This window comes from Trachypithecus francoisi, unplaced genomic scaffold (assembly GCF_009764315.1).
Source record: "Trachypithecus francoisi isolate TF-2019V2 unplaced genomic scaffold, Tfra_2.0 Lachesis_group3, whole genome shotgun sequence".
NCBI classification, from domain to species: Eukaryota; Metazoa; Chordata; class Mammalia; order Primates; family Cercopithecidae; genus Trachypithecus; species Trachypithecus francoisi.
The window spans coordinates 159,294,625-159,310,456 of NW_022681468.1; the positions used below are offsets into that span (position 1 = coordinate 159,294,625).

At 48.5% G+C, this 15,832-nt stretch overlaps 1 protein-coding gene across 4 annotated transcripts in view; it reads left to right on the forward strand.

The window, feature by feature from the left end:
- Positions 1-15,832, forward strand: part of LOC117070951 (E3 ubiquitin-protein ligase HERC2-like) — a 35,821-nt gene that overhangs the window by 13,626 nt on the left and 6,363 nt on the right. Inside the window, exon 1 of one of the 4 annotated variants that reach the window (XM_033190721.1) lies at positions 10,206-10,230. The exons of 1 other annotated variant lie outside the window; for it this stretch is intronic. The gene's annotated coding sequence lies outside the window, so the exon portion shown is untranslated. Of the gene's footprint in view, positions 1-10,205; positions 10,231-13,052; positions 13,087-13,856; positions 14,296-15,832 lie in introns of those variants that run through there. 2 more of the 4 variants (XM_033190723.1, XM_033190720.1) reach the window with 2 other exon arrangements.

The following is a 15,832-nucleotide window of genomic DNA, read 5'->3' on the forward strand; positions in this document are numbered from 1 at the left end:
AACTTCCTAGAGAAGAAAAGTGGAATCACTTGATCTCCTGACCTCGTGATCTGCCCACCTTGGCCTCCCAAAGTGCTGGCATTCCAGGCATGAGCCACCGCGCCTGGCCTTATTTTGTTTTAAGGAATGCCTTTTGGTAAGGGTGCCCAGGAGGACGATGGCTGTGGAGACGGGCAGGTGCCCTCCCTGCTGTGCACTGGCTGACGTCCTGGCCCTGGGCTCTGCCCAGGACTGCCATGTGCCCTTTTTGCAGTTGCCTTGGCGGTGGGTGAGCCCAGTTTTCTCCACCAGCTGAGGCCCAGGCTGCAGTGGTGCTGGCCAGAGAGATGGAGTTAGTGGCCCGGGACCTGCGGCAATCCACAGCAGGAGTCAGAGCCTGACTTTCCTGTCTGGGGAGTGAGACGGTGGATCTCGTGGTCTTCAAGGATTCATCCAGCTCTGTTTTCCTGGGCCAAGGGTTTGTCCCAAGACCTGTGGCTGATGCCCTGGGCTCCAGCCTCTCTATCCAAGGGAGCAGGGCTGAGCAGAAGTCGGCCTCCGCATTCCTGGCTTTTCATCCCCATCCTGAGCTGCCTGTCTCTGGCTTCCCCATCAGTGCTGGTGCCCCTTGAGGAGAAGCCTCCCAGAGGAAGAGTTGGCCAAAAGGGGTGTTTATGTGTGACTTGGAAGGCAGAAGGAAAGAGACAGCAGTTGCTGTCTGGAGGCGGCCGTGGCTGTCCAGCGTTACTGGCCAGGTCGAGGTCCATTCTGCCTGTGCACAGCAAGTCCTTCACTGTGCCACGGGTGTTGCAAAAGATAAAAGATAGATTCACAAGACCGCTAAGTGAGGAGGTGGGAGAACAGCGCTCAAATCCTTATCTCCCTGGAGATAAGGCTGAGGGCTGTTTCTAGGTTAGGGAAGTGTGATGGTCTAAGATGCTGTGGGAGGTGATGGGCAGTGGGGAAAAATGAAGTAACAGGTTCATTTTGTGCAAGTGTCATCAGGCAGCTGGCTGAACTTGGTGGCTCATGCCTGTAATCCCAACACTTTGGGAGGCAAAGGCGGGCAGATCACCTGAGGTCAGGAGTGTGAGACCAGCCTAGCCAACATGGTGAAACCCTGTCTCTATTAAAAATACAAAAATTAGGCTGGACACGAAGGCTCATGCCTATAATCCCAGCACTTTGGGAGGCCGAGGCAGGTGGATCATGAGGTCAGGAGATCGAGACCATCCTGGCTAAAACGGTGAAACCCCATCTCTACTAAAAAAAAAAAATACAAAAAATTAGCCAGGCATGGTGGTGGGCACCTATAGTCCCAGCTACTCGGGAGGCTGAGGCAGGACAATGGTGCGAACCCACGAGACGGAGCTTGCAGTGAGCTGAGATCGCACCACTGCACTCCAGCCTGGGCAACAGAGCGAGACTCTGTCTCAGAAAAAATATATATATATACAAAAATTGGCTGGGCGTGGTGGTGTGCACCTGTAATCCCAGCTACTCGGGAGGCTGAGGTGGGAGAAGTGCTTGAACTCAGGCAGCAGAGGTTGCAGTGAGCTGAGATCACGCCACTGCACTCCAGCCTGGGCCACAGAGCAAGACCTTGTCGCAAAAAAAAAAAAAAAAAGTGTCATCAGGCTTCTTGGCATTTCATTGGACATAAGTACAGAAAATGGTGGCATGAGCATGATCTGAAGGTGGAGTGTTGGGCTCTGAAGGTGGAGTTTTGGACCCTCTGAGGTCCAAATAGACCTTTTCTCAGGCACGTGCACAGGTCCAGTTAAAGGGTCAGTGGTCTCAACCGGTTTGAATTGGACAGGAGTTGGCCCAAGGTCCTGAAAGACAATGGAAGCACCATGGCCATGGTGACCTATGAATGTTATCTATAATGCAGCCAGTGAAGGTTGAGTTTCAGCGGTCAGTGTACCGTGGCCTTTGGGTTCATGGAAAAAGGAAAAAACAATAATACGAAGCAAGCAGCCGAAAGCAAGCAGGGCAGGCTGCCCTGCACTGTGACCTGCTGTGGCCCCAAGTCCAGCACCAGTCACTTCATCGCAGACCCACAGATGGGGGCTCCACAAGGCACAGCAGCCCAGAGACCTCTCCAGGGCCTCGCCTTTGGAGGTCCTACTTAGGTGGTTGGGCATGCTTCAGCTTCTCAGAGTGACTGATTGGTGACCTCCTCGCTGACGCTCCAGCGGCCTCCCCACACCTCCAGTTCCCAGCCCCTCCACAATCCTGTAACGACTAATTCCACAACAAATCCCTTAGCCTGTGCTCACATGGTTCTGCTTCTTCCCTGACTGAATCCTGACACTTCCTTCAAGGTGGGCGTAACCGGCGAGCGCTCTCTGGGCCCTGGGAATGCACCTGAACCAGGATGCCCCTCCCCAGGGGCCTTCCCTTCTTCAGCAGCTCCAGAGGGAGGCTTGCTTCCCTCAGCCCTTAGCAGAATGATTTGTTAAAAGGGTTACATCAGCCGCACACTAGCCCGAAAGGCCTCAGGGACGGGGCAGGGTCTTTGATCCCCATCTCTTAGGGCGGTGAGGAGGAAGCCACAATATGCTGGGTACCTGCTTGGTGCTCGATACTCCATCATTTTATCCTTGCAAGAAGCTACTGCCCCAGCTTGCCGTGAAAAGCTGATAGGGAGGGAGGTTGCTGGAGCTGGAGTTTGACCCCACACTTGAACCCACGCTTACCAAGTACCAAAGCCCACAGGTCCCTTGACCTGCCCACCTGCCCACAGCTGTGGCGGCAGGGATTTCTGCTCATGTCTGGCCTCTGCTGGGTCCTGAGGTCCTGGCTCCTGGGCCTTGCTGCTCTCTGCATCCCATGGTTCCCCCTAGGAGGAAGGAAGTCTTGGAAAGGATGCATTCAACTGTCTAGTCTCTATAATTATTATTTTATAGATATACATACATATATATTATTGCTATATATATTCTCTGAGCACCATTCTGAATCTTTGTGTCCCACACGTATTGTTTTCTCTCCCAATACCTTTCACTCCATTTTTCTGCCCAGAAATCCTAAGTGTCCTTTAAGTATCAGCTCGAATTGTATCTCTTGATGAAGCCTGCCCTGAGCACTCATAGAATTCATTCATCCTTCCAATGCACTCAAGACTTACCTCTGTACCAAGTGCATTTGGAATACACTGCTTATTCCTTCACCAAGTCTTATTAGGTGCTTCACTGATAGGCAATTAGGCGCATACCTGTAATCCTAGCTACTCAGGAGGTTGAGGCAGGAGAATCGTTTGAACCTGGGAGGCAGAGGATGCAGTGAACCAAGATCGCACCACTGCACTCCAGCCTGGGCGACCAAGCCAGACTGTCCAAAAAAAAAAAAAAAAAAAAAAAAGCCTGGGTGCGGTGGCTCATGCCCATAATCTCAGCACTTTGGGAGGCCAAGGCGGGCTGATCACCTGAGGTCGGGAGTTCGAGACCAGCCTGACCAACATGGAGAAACCCCATCCCTACTAAAAATACAAAATTAGCCGGGCGTGGTGGTGCATGACTGTAATCCCAGCTAGTTGGGAGGCTGAGGCAGGAGAATCGCTTGAAACCAGGAGGTGGAGGTTGCGGTGAGCTGAGTCACACCATTGCACTCCAGCCTGGGCAACAAGAGCGAAACTCCGTCCCAAACAACCAACCAACCGAACGAAAAACAAAACAAAAGAAAAAACACAGTGTAACAAGTTATTATAAAGTCACTGCTCAGGGACCAGCTTGCCCGTCCTGTGTCTCTCGAAGGAAGCTCCCGCCCACTGTTCTTCAGAGTTTTATATCTTAAGTACAGGAGTCAACAAACTAGGCCTATGCACCACATCTGGCACCCAGCCTTTATTTATTTATTTTTTGAGATGGAGTCTCTCTCTGTCCCCCAGGTTGCAGTGGAGTGGCACGATCTCTGCTCACTGCAACCTCCGCCTCCTGGGTTCAAGCAATTCTCCTGACTCAGCCTCCCGAGTAGCTGGGATTACAGGTGCACGCCACCACGTCTAGCTAATTTTTGTATTTTTGGAAGAGACGGGCGTTGGCCTCTCAAAGTGCTGGGATTACAGGCATGAGCCATGATGCCTAACCCAGCCTTTTTTAAAATGAAGGTTTTGGCCAGCATGGTGGCTCACGTCTGTAGTCCCAGCACTTTGGGAGGCCAAGGCAGGCGGATAACCTAAGGTCAGGCGTTCGAACCCAGCCTGGCCAACAAGGTGAAACTCCGTCTCTACCAAAAACACAAAAATTAGCCAGGAGTGATGGCATGCACATGTAATGCCAGCTACTTGGGAGCCTGAGGCAGGAGAATCACTTGAACCCAGGAGGCGGAGGTTGCAGTGAGCTGAGATCACATGATTGCACTCCATCCAGCCTTGGCAAGAAGAGCGAAACTCCATCTCAAAAATATAAAAAATAAAAAATGATGCCCTTTTTTGTCTCTCAACCCTTTTTTGTTTTTTGTTTTATTTTGAGACAGGGTCTCACTCTGTTGCCCAGGTTGGAGTGCAGGAGCCTGATCTTAGCTCACTGCAGCCTCGACCTCCCCAGCTCACATGATCCTCCCCCCTCAGCCTTCCAAATAGCTGGGACCACAGGTGGGCACCACCGTGCCCGCCTAATTTTTGTATTTTTTGTAGAAATGGGATTATGCCATGTTGCCCAGGCTGATCTTGAACTTCAGGGCTCAAGCAGTCTCTCTGCCTCCACCTCCGGAAGTGCTGGGATTACAGGCGTGAGCCACCATGCCCAGCCCTGCTTTAAATTAAAGTGTATTTCACTTGGTATTAGGACAGCCACTTCAGCGGGTTTTTGCTTACTATTTAAATGTTGTATCTTTGTATCCTTTTACTTTCAATCTGTTCATTTTAATTTAAAATGTTTATCTTGTAGATAGCACATTGATGGATCATATTTTCTTTTTTAATCCTTTCAGCCAGTCGGCTTTTCTTTTTGTGTGAGACAGAGTTTTGCTCGTCACCCAGGCTGGAGTGCAATGGTGCGATCTCAGCTCACTGCAACCGCTGCCTCCTGGGTTCAAGTGATTCTACAGCCTCAGCCTCCTGAGTAGTTGGGATTACAGGCACCTGAAAGCATGCCTGGCTAATTTTCGTATTTTTAATAGAGACGGGGGTTTCTTCATGTTGGTCAGGCTGGTCTTGAACTCCTGACCTCAGGTGATCCACCACCTCAGTCTCCCAAAGTGCTGGGATTACAGGCATAAGCCACCACACCCGGCCAAAGTGGTGGATTTTTTTTCTCAGAAAACCTATTCCATTATTTTTCCAGAAACCAAGTTTATACAACTAAAATAAATATTTATACTCTAATTTTTTTGTTCTGAGGTTTTATTGAGTTTTAATAGAATTTCATCTTTACATGTTTAGAAAAATTAGAAAATATAGATAAAACATAACTAAGTAAATAATAACATCTTTTCCTTCTGTTCAAAGTTCATTACTATTAGCCGAGTGCAGTGGCTCACACTTGTAATCCCAGCATTTTGGGAGACAGAGGCGGACAGATCACTTGAGCCTAGGAGTTCGACACCAGCCTGGGCAACATGGCAAAACCCGGTATCTACAAGAAATACAAAAATTAGCTAAGCGTGGTTGCTTGTGCCTGCAGTCCTAGCTACTGGCAAGGCTGAGGTTGAGAACCACCTGCACCCGGTAAGTCAAGGCTGCAGTGGTGCAGCCTCTGTCCCCCAGGCTGGAGTACAGAGGTGCAATCTCGGCTCACTGCAATCTCCGCCTCCTAGGTTCAAGCAATCCTCCTGCCTCAGCCTCCCAAGTAGCCGGGATTACAGGCGCGCACCACCACACCAGGCTAATTTTTGTATTTTTAGTAGAAAAGGGGTCTCACCATGTTGGCCAGGCTGATCTTGAACTCCTGACCTCAAATAATCCACCTGCCTCGGCCTCCCAAAGTGCTGGGATTACAGGCCTGACCACCATGCCCTTTTGCCTTCTTAGAGGCAGGATCTCACTCTGTCGCCCAGGCTGGAGTGTAGTGGCATGATCTCAGCTCACTGTAGCATTGACCTCCCAGGCTGAGGCGATTCTCTTGCCTCAGCCTCCTGAGCAGCTGGGATCACAGGTGTGCACCACCACACCTGGCTAATTGTTAATTTTTTGTTTTTTTTTAGAGATGGGGTCTTGCTATGTTGCCCAGTCTGGCAACATGGGATCCTCCAACTCCTGGCTTTGAGGGATCCTCCCACTTCGGCCTCCCAAAGCCCTGAAAATTACAGACGTGAGCCACCATGCCCAGCCTATATTGTTTCATAGTTCTTCAATTTCGTTTTGTGGTCGCTGGAGGTCTGTTTCATTCTTGGATTCCCTGCACAGTGCTTCCACAGCTGCTCCACGTAATCTGCCCAAGACTTCTGCTGCATTCAGTTGAACACACAGGAGAAAACTCTTCACTCCCCAGCCGACCACACAAAGATCCGTTCTCATCCCCAGGGCAGCTGGTCGCGCCACTCGACCCGCGCCCTGGATAGCTCCAGTTGGTGTGAGCGCGACCAGCCGCCGCGAGATTACGAGCGCTCCGGGCCGGGCAGTCTCCCGTGGGAGTGGGGGCGTGGGTGAGTGCGACGGAAATCCCGCCTTCCGGCGCCCCCGCTTGACTCTGGCCTCAGACAGTAAGCTCCAAGTAGGAAGACAAGCGGGATTGCAGGAAGCGGGAGAGTCGGGAGGACGGCGAAGCGCTCCTCTTCACCATTGGCTGCGCCCGCGGAGCAGCCTCGTTGCGATTGGCCCTACGCGGGGATGCGAGGTAGGCTCGCATCGGCCCTCCCCTAGGGTAGTTAGAGGCGCCGGGGTGGTGGGCTGAGCCAGCGGCTGCCGGGAGGCCATGTCCGCAGGCCGGCGGGGCTACCCGGCCCGGCCCTGCTTGTCAGGTCCTGGCCCGGGGCACCGGGGCGGCCGGCGGCGGAGGCGGTGCGGGCGCGGGGCTGGCGGGCGGCGGAGCCTGGGAGGCAGGCGTGGGCGCGGCGGCCGCACCGGGGCCTGCGCGGATAGCCTGCGGGGCGGTCTCGGGCCTCTCTCCATCTCTTAAGTGGTGGTGGCTGTGGGTCTTTCTGCAGGCGATCATTTTGAGTAATTTGTTTCACGCACGCGCCGTGCTGTGGGGTAAAGCAGCAGTATGCTGCTTTCATTTGTCCGTGAAAACGGTGGGTTTCCTGTCGTGTGTGTGTACCTTTTGCATTTGAGGGCAGATGACACTGTGACTTGGCCTCCCGTGACCGTCCATTCTCAAGGTCTCGCCAGCGTGGTGCAGAAACCCGGCACACCGTGCTTACCTTGGAAGGAGGCTTTCCCTTCCCCACCTCGCTTTCCCCTCCATCTCTTCCCTGTTTCCCCCTCTCCCCCTCACTCCCTCCCGTCCCCCAGCTGTTCTCTCCCCTCTTGCTGTTCTCTCTCGCTCTCTCTCTTTTCTGCATTAAACATTTCGGGAGTGTCTTTGTAAATTATTAGCAAGCGTTAGGTCTTAAACATGTGCGTTTACTTGCAGGCCTGAGAACTGGGAGGAGGCTGGAGAAAAGATGCCCTCTGAATCTTTGTGTTTGGCTGCCCAGGCTCGCCTTGACTCCAAATGGTTGAAAACAGATACACAGGTGGGATTTGACATGTCTTTTTCTTGGCGTTTTCTGCTTCCATGTTGAAATTTCTCGTGTAAGGCTTTTGTATTTTAGGGTATGTAAGGGGAAGTTAGTTGTATCTTGCTATGTTAGAGGAGCAGGTTTATTTCCTATAACTTAAAATGTAGCAGTCTTGGCCGGGCGCGGTGGCTCACGCCTGTAATCCCAGCACTCTGGGAGGCGAGGCGGGTGGATCACGAGGTGAGGACATCGAGACCATCCTGGTTAACACGGTGAAACCCTGTCTCTACTAAAAATACAAAAAAATTAGCCGGGCGTAGTAGTGGGCGCCTGCAGTCCCAGCTACTCCGGAGGCAGAGGCAGGAGAATGGCGTGAACACGGGAGGCGGTGGAGCTTGCACTGAGCCGAGATCTCACCACTGCACTCCAGCCTGGGCGACAGAGCGAGACTCCGTCTAAAAAAAAAAAAAAAAGTAGCAGTCTTTATGGCTGTTTTTGTAGATTGTGCACGGCTGCCTTTTAATTGGTTTCTTGCAAGTGCACTACACTTGAGATCTGTTAATAGGCAAGATTTTTTTCCTATTTATTATTACTGGATAAGAAATCTGCCACACTCCTAAGCATACCATGATGACTGTTGTTTGTTATTGATAGTATTTGAGCTGTTTAGTTAACTGTGGAGGGGAAAATTGGAGAAGTCAGTTGCAGTAATTATGGCCGATAGAAACTCACTCATTTTATGAGGTCTTGTGTTTGTGTTTCTGGAGAGACAAGAGTTAGTTCAGTTGAGCTGTTTGTTTTGTATTTGTAACCAATACAAGGACTAAGGACAATTGTGTTGAAACTGAGGTCATGATGTTAGGATCTTGAGGGCTGAAGGTTCCACATGAATGGTATATATAGAATTCTATCTGACTTGAAATTTTCCCTTTCTGGACCACCGGATGTTGAGGCTAACAGTGTCCATGTGACAGGGCCTTCCCTGACAGGAATCAGCAACCTTTTTTTTTTTTTTTTTTTTTTGCACGTGTCAATAATTCATTATACTTTTAAAACTTTTAACCTCTTCCTCCTAGTCCTCAAATACTGATTTGTTAATAAATTAAAACTTTCCCGAAGTGTTTTCTGTGAAAGAATAATTGCAAAAAAATCTCAAAGAAAAGTTAAGTACATGGAAAAATCCAAAGTACATGTTTTATTCATTACATTTGATGAATTTTTTTGTTGTAGTTTTTTCCTCTCGAGACGGAGTCTTGCTCTGTCTCTCAGGCTGGAGTGCAGTGGCTTGATCCTGGCTCACTGCAACCTCTGCCTCTTGGGTTCAAGCAGTTCTCTGCCTCAGCCTCCTGAGTAGCTGGCATTACAGGCGTCCTCCGCTTCGCCCAGCTAATTTTTTTTTGTTTTTTGAGGTGGAGTCTCGCTCTGTCGCTCAGGCTGGAGTGCAGTGGCACGATCTCAGCTCACTGCAAGCTCCGCCTCCCGGGTTCAGGCCATTCTCCTGCCTCAGTCCCCCAAGTAGCTGGGACTATAGGCGCCTGCCACCACACATGGCTAATTTTTTGTATTTTTAGTAGAGACGGGGTTTCACCGTGTTAGCCAGGATGGTCTCGATCTCCTGACCTCGTGATCCACCTGCCTCGGCCTCTCAAAGTGCTGGGAGCGTGAGCCACCGTGCCCGTCCCTAATTTTTGTATTTTTAGTAGAGACGGACTTTCACCATATTGGCCAGGGTGGTCTTGAACTCCTGACCTCATGATCCGCCCACCTTGGCCTCCCAAAGTGCTAGGATTACAGACATGAGCTTCCACGCCTGGCCCATGTTTGATGATTTTTTTTGTCCTTTGTTCTTGTAAAAATTATGTTTAGAAAGCAGAGCATAATTGTTCTTTACATAGATCCCAACTGGTTAGGGTTTTTAGGGAGTTGTTTTTGGCATTCAGTAAATGTTTTTATTTTTAGTGTGGAATGTTGTGTGTTTTTTATTATTAGAAAATATTTGTAGATTTATACATATCAAATTCCATTCTCTTTTGTTTGAGACAGAATCTCACTGTGTTGTGCAGGCTGGAATGCAGTGGCGCCATCTCGGCTCACTGCAACCTCCGCCTCCCGAGTACAAATGATTCTTCTGCCTCAGCCTCCCAAGTAGCTGGGACTATAGGTGCTTGCCACCATGCCCGGCTAATTTTTGTATTTTTAGTGGAGATGGGATTTCACTATGTTGTCCAGGCTGGTCTTGAACTCTTGACCTGGTGATCCACCCACCTTGGCCTCCCAAAGTGCTGGGATGACAGTTGTGAACCACCGTGCCTGGCCCCAAATTCTATTTTTCAGACTATGAATATTTTATTTTGTTTTCTGAGACAGGGTCTTGCTCTGTTGCCCAAGCTGGAGTGCAGTGGTGCTATCTTGGTTCACTGCAAGCTCTGCCTCCCAAGTTCAAGGGATTCTGCCTCAACCTCCCGAGTAGCTGGGATTACAGGTGTCTGCCACCACACCTGGCTAATTTTTTTTTTTTTTTTTTGAGATGGAGTCTTGCTCTGTCGCCCAGGCTGAAGTGCAGTGGTGTGATCTTGGCTCACTGCAACTTCTGCCTCCTGGGTTCAAGCAATTCTGCCTCAGTCTCCCGAGTAGCTGGCATTACAGGTACCCGCCACCACTAGCCTCCACCTCCCAGGTTCAAGTGATTCTCTGCCTCAGCCTCCTGAGTAGCTGGGATTACAGGCGCACGCCAGCACTCCCGGCTAATTTTTGACTTTGTAGTATAGACAGGGTTTCACCATGTTGGCCAGGCTGGTCTTGAACTCCTGACCTTGTGATCTGCCCGCCTCGGCCTCCCAAAGTGCTGGGATTACAGGCGTGAGCCAGATTTTTAGTAGAGATGCGGTATCACCATGTTGGCCAGGCTGGTCTCAAACTCCTGACCTTAAGTGATCCTCTCACCTCGGCCTCCCAAAGTGCTAGGATTACAGATATGAGGTACTGCGCCCAGCCTAATTTTGTATTTTTAGTAGAGACAGGGTTTTGCTGTGTTGGCCAGGCTAGTCTAGAACTCCTAGGTTCAAGTGATCCTCCTGCATTGACCTCTCAAAGTGCTGGGATTACAGGTGTGAGCCACCACACCTGGCCAATGGGAGGTCTTGCTTCCCTTCTCTCCAGCATTCTATAAGCAGTGTTTTTGGGCAATGTGTGTTCAGTTTTCTCTATATATACTTTGAACCCTACAGTAGTGAAAGGAAGAGTACACAAATGTTGAAGCTGATGTGGTGTGGTCTTTGAGCTGGTGGTGCTAATTATTCTTGTTTTCATGGCCTTCAGTGACTTCATCCTGCTTTTGCTGTTGTAAAGTGTTCTAATTTATGCTCCTGAGAATAAGACTTGAGGTGTACGTAGGGTTCTTGTCTGCTTCCTGGTGACTGTCGAAGCTTTTCATCTCCAAGAAGGGAGATGACCAGTGTTCCAGTGTATGAGTTTAAAGAATTTTGCATTTTTTTATTTGTAAAATTGATAGCCAGATGTAGGGTAGGGGTGGCATGCTTTCTCTAAAGGGCCAGATAGTAAATATTTTAAGCTCTCAATGGACCATATGGTCTCTGTCATAGCCAGGGCCCTTGCAGCTGTAGTGCCAAAGCAGCCACAGATAATACTATGTCTGTGGGCAGGGGAAGTTCATTCTGTAAACTTTATTTATGGACACCAAAAGATGAAGTTCACAGAATGTTTGCAAGTCACAAAATACTGTTTTTCTTTTGATTATTTTTGAATCGTTAAAACATAAAATACAGTGGCCGGGCGTGGTAGCTCACACCTATAATCCCATCACTTTGGGAGGCCGAGGCAGGTGGATCACCTGAGGTCAGGAGTTGGAGACCAGCCTGGCCAACATGGTGAAATCCCATCTCTACTAAAAACAAAAAATTGGCCCCTGAGCTGTGGTTAGAGAACACACACACACACCACACACACACACACACACACACACACACGGCAGTCAGGCATTTAGAGCCAGCACCTGTGTTCTCAGCTGAGCTGTGTTCCTGGCTGGGTTCTACTCTCTATTCCAGGATCTGAGGTGTCTACCTTGGTAAACTGGAGACAACAAAGCCTGCCTCCTTCAAGGTTGTTTGTGAAGATTTAAAAAGGTAATATTTTGTTGTTAGGCCAGATGCTTTGTGTAGGAGATGTTAGGTTATTTTCCCTTTTTTTTTTTTTTTTTTTTTTTTGAGATGGAGTCTTGTTCTGTTGCACAGGCTGGAGTGCATGGAGTATAGTGGTGAGATTCCAGCTCACTGTAACCTCCGCCTCCCGGGTTCAAGCAATTCTCCTGCCTCAGCCTCCTGAGTTGCTGGGATTTACAGGTGGCTGCTACCACGCCCGGCCAATTTTTGTATTCTTAGCAGAGATGGGGTTTCACCGTGTTGGCCAGGCTGGTCTCAAACTCCTGACCTCAAGTGATCTGTCCACCTCGGCCTCCCAAAGTGCTGGGATTACAGGTGTGAGCCACTGCACCTGGCCCATTTTCACTTTTCATTAGCTGCTTTTTTCTCCCATTTATTTCCTACCTTTCTGTGAAGGATTTCTGAATTAAATGTATTTCATGTCTTAACCTTCTGAATTGTTTGTTCTCTCATTTTCCATGTTGTTGAAGAAAATAACAGGCTAAGCGAGACATGTTAAACTTGTATGTAGTTGCTCAGATCAGGATAAATGTTCACCTGTTGCAGAATGGGACTCTGCTCTTGCTTCACCCAGGATGCATTTCCTAGTTCCTTCCTAGAGTGGGGCCACACGCTACTCCAGCCCTCCGGACCCCGCTCCCTGCTCTGGCATGAGTCCACCAGACTATATTCCAGGTGTCCTCCCTGGACCTAGATGTTTTCTTTCTCTTTTTTCTTTTTCTTTGAGATGAAGTCTCACTCGGAGGTCCAGGCTGGAGTGCAGTGGCACAATCTCGGCTCACTGCAACCTCCACCTCCCAGGTTCAAGTGATTCTTCTGCCTCAGCCTCCCAAGTAGTTGGGATTACAGGTGCCCGCCACCACGCCCAGCTAATTTTTGGGAGACAGGGTTTCACCATTTTGGCCAGGCTGATCTTGAACTCCTGACCTCAAGTGATCCGCCTGCCTCGGCCTCCCAACATGCTGGGATTACAGGTGTGAGTCAGCACGCCCAGCCCCTGGACCTAGATATTTTCTCATGACCCTTTCCAAAGCCTGATTTGCATCGATTAGTTATATGTGTGTGATAGGTTTTTCTAAAGTTTTTTTAGAAGTTACCTTTTTACTTTAGTATAAAAGTGCTTTGAATATGCTGAATGTTAAATACATGTTTGTTGAATTTCTTTGAAACTTTAATATTAATGAGAACTATTAACTTTTTTTTTTTTTCAGATGCAGTCTCACCTTGTCGCCTAGGCTGGAGCATAGTGGCGTGATCTCAGCTCACTGCAGCCTCCGCCTTCCAGGTTCAAGCAATTCTCCTTCCTCAGCCTCTCGAGTAGCTGGTATTACAGGCGTGAGCCACCACACCTGGCTAACTTTTGTATGTTTAGTAGAGACGGGGGTTTCACCATGTTGGCCAGGCTGGTCTCGAACTCCTGACCTTGTGATCCGCCTTCCTTGGTCTCCCAAAGTGCTGGGTTTACAGATTTGAGCCACTGCACCTAGCCAACATTTTTTTAATTAAAAAAGTTATATAAAAGTTATTTTATTGTGGTATCTAGTTCAGTAAATTTTGACCTCTGTAGATTCATGTAACTCCCGCCATCATCAGGATGGAGAAGTTTCATCACCCCAAAACCTCCCTTGTGCTGCTCCTTTTTATCACATGTTCCCTGGCCTCGTACCCTGGCAACCACTGAGCTGTTCTCCGTCAGGATAGGGTATTCTTTTTGAGAATGTCATGTAAATGGAACTGTATTTTAAGTAATATTTTGGAACCATCTTCATTTCTTTCTAGTTCTGTGTTTGAGATTTCTCTGCTGTTCTGTGTATCAACAGTTCTTTTTATTGCTGAATAGTATTTCATCATTTGGATGTACCACGTTGTGTTGATCCATTCTGCTATTGTAGGACCTTGTATTGTCGCCATTTTTCTTTCGCGATTGTATTCCTGCTATGAGCATTTCTGTACAGATGTCATGTGAATGTAGTTTCCATTTCCCTAGGATAAAGACCTAGTAGTGTGAAAGTTGGGTCGTGTGCTGAAAAACAGCACTGTTGAAAAAAAACGGAAAAGCACTGAAGAAACAACACTGTTTTCCGAAGTGGCTGTTTTAGATTGCATTCCCACTGGCAATCTGTCATGTTTCTGTTGCTCTGTGTCTTAGCTCTTGGTGTTATCAGTGATTTAGTTGAGCCATTCCACCAAGTCTAGTGGGATCTCATTGTGGTGTAAATGTGCATTTCCGTAATGGCTAGCGATGCTGAGTATCATATTCTCCTTTGCGTCTTCTTCTTGTATCCTCTATGAAGTTTCTGTTCAGATCTTTTGCACGAAAAAGCTGTATCATGGAACCAGTAAAATAACCAAGGAGAGGTTGATTCAAGTTCTGTTTATAACCCCAGAAGATTCCTGCCCTAGGGATATGGGATGGCTGAACACAGGACGCTGACACCGGACAGATGCAGTAGCAGTTGATTAGTCACGCATGCTCACAGCCCTGGAGGTGGGGGACACCGCGTGCCACACGGGGCTTGCACTTGGGAACGGAGTGAGCCACCAGGGACTGTGGGAGGCACATTTTGTAGTAAGAAGAGAGTGAGATGACTTTGCTTCCATGGGAAGATGTGATTGGCTTGTTTGAATAACTCTGGGCCGGCAGGGATGAGCAGGCTGGGGTCAGCTCTCTGTGATAAGGAGGGTTGTTTGGCTTTGGGACCTTATCCGTGGGAGCAGAGCTCGGAGGAGACCTTGTGATTAGGCTATTTGAGGCCTTCTTGATTTTACCGACATCAAGGCAGCACATAATATTTAGTCTTAATTTCAGGCCACACAATACCTTCTTCTATATCTACTTTCTGTGGCACTTTGATTTGATTTGATTTGACTTTTTGAGACAGTCTCGCTCTGTGGCCCAGGCTGGAGTGCAGTGACGCGATCTCAGCTCACTGCAAGCTCCGCCTCCCGGGTTCACGCCATTCTCCTGCCTCAGCCTCCCGAGTAGCTGGGTCTACAGGCACCCACCACCACGCCCGGCTAATTTTTTTTATTTTTTAGTAGAGATGGGGTTTCACTGTGTTAGCCAGGATGGTCTGATCTCCTGACCTCGTGATCCGCCCGCCTCGGCCTCCCAAAGTGCTGGGATTACAGGCTTGAGCCACCGTGCCCGGTCTGTGGCACTTTTCAAAAGGTTTTTGTCCTTAGTGTTTAGCAGTTGATTGTGATGTGCCTAGTCATGGCTTCCTTTGGATTTATCATGTGTGGGCTTTGCACAGATTCTTCAATTTGCCTAGGTTTATGTCGTTTGCTGAACTTAGGAAGTTTTTAGCCATTAGTTCTTTGGATATTTTTTTCAGCATTGTACCTTTTGTCTCCTGTTACCAACCTGTGGGGTCTGTGCTAATTCTAGGTAGTTAGTCTCAGAATTGAATTGCACTGTGGGACACATAGCTGGGTGTCCCAGAGAACCGGCGAATTGCCTTGTGCAAAAGTCCATTCATTTGGTGTCAGAAGTGTTGTAAACAGAGGAACTGTTTCCTTGGAGATTTTTAGATACTCATTATTTGTAATCTGGATGGGATATCGTGTCTTCTACCGATTTAGATACATTTTTCTAATTATGTTGTTTAGACGGTTAGTAACAGCCTTGTGTGATGGAACGTGTTTACACGTCAAGATTAAGGTTACTTCTCTCTCCTCTTGACTTACTATGTAAGGAGCTTCATGACAGTTGTTTTGACGGAAACTTCACATTGTCAGTGGCCTAAGTAGTTGTTGTCATTGTTCTCAGCTTTTCCTTTGTGTCCCAGTGCTCTTGTTATGCTCTCAGTGATAGCACCCGTGCATAGCAGTGCTTCTCAGTTGGCAGTGGAGTAGGGCCTCGTAAGGAGTTAAAAGATTTTTGATTTATGCTCCTGTTCTACACCCTCCCTTTCCCCATGGATACACAAGCATTGGGCCACACTGGATAAAGCAATTGGTGTGAGATTGAAGTAGGTGAATATCAAAGACTAAGTTTCTCAGTTGTAAAATCTACTAGGAAGTTAATGAAACATCATTTTGGAAGACATGCTTTAAGTAATTTGATA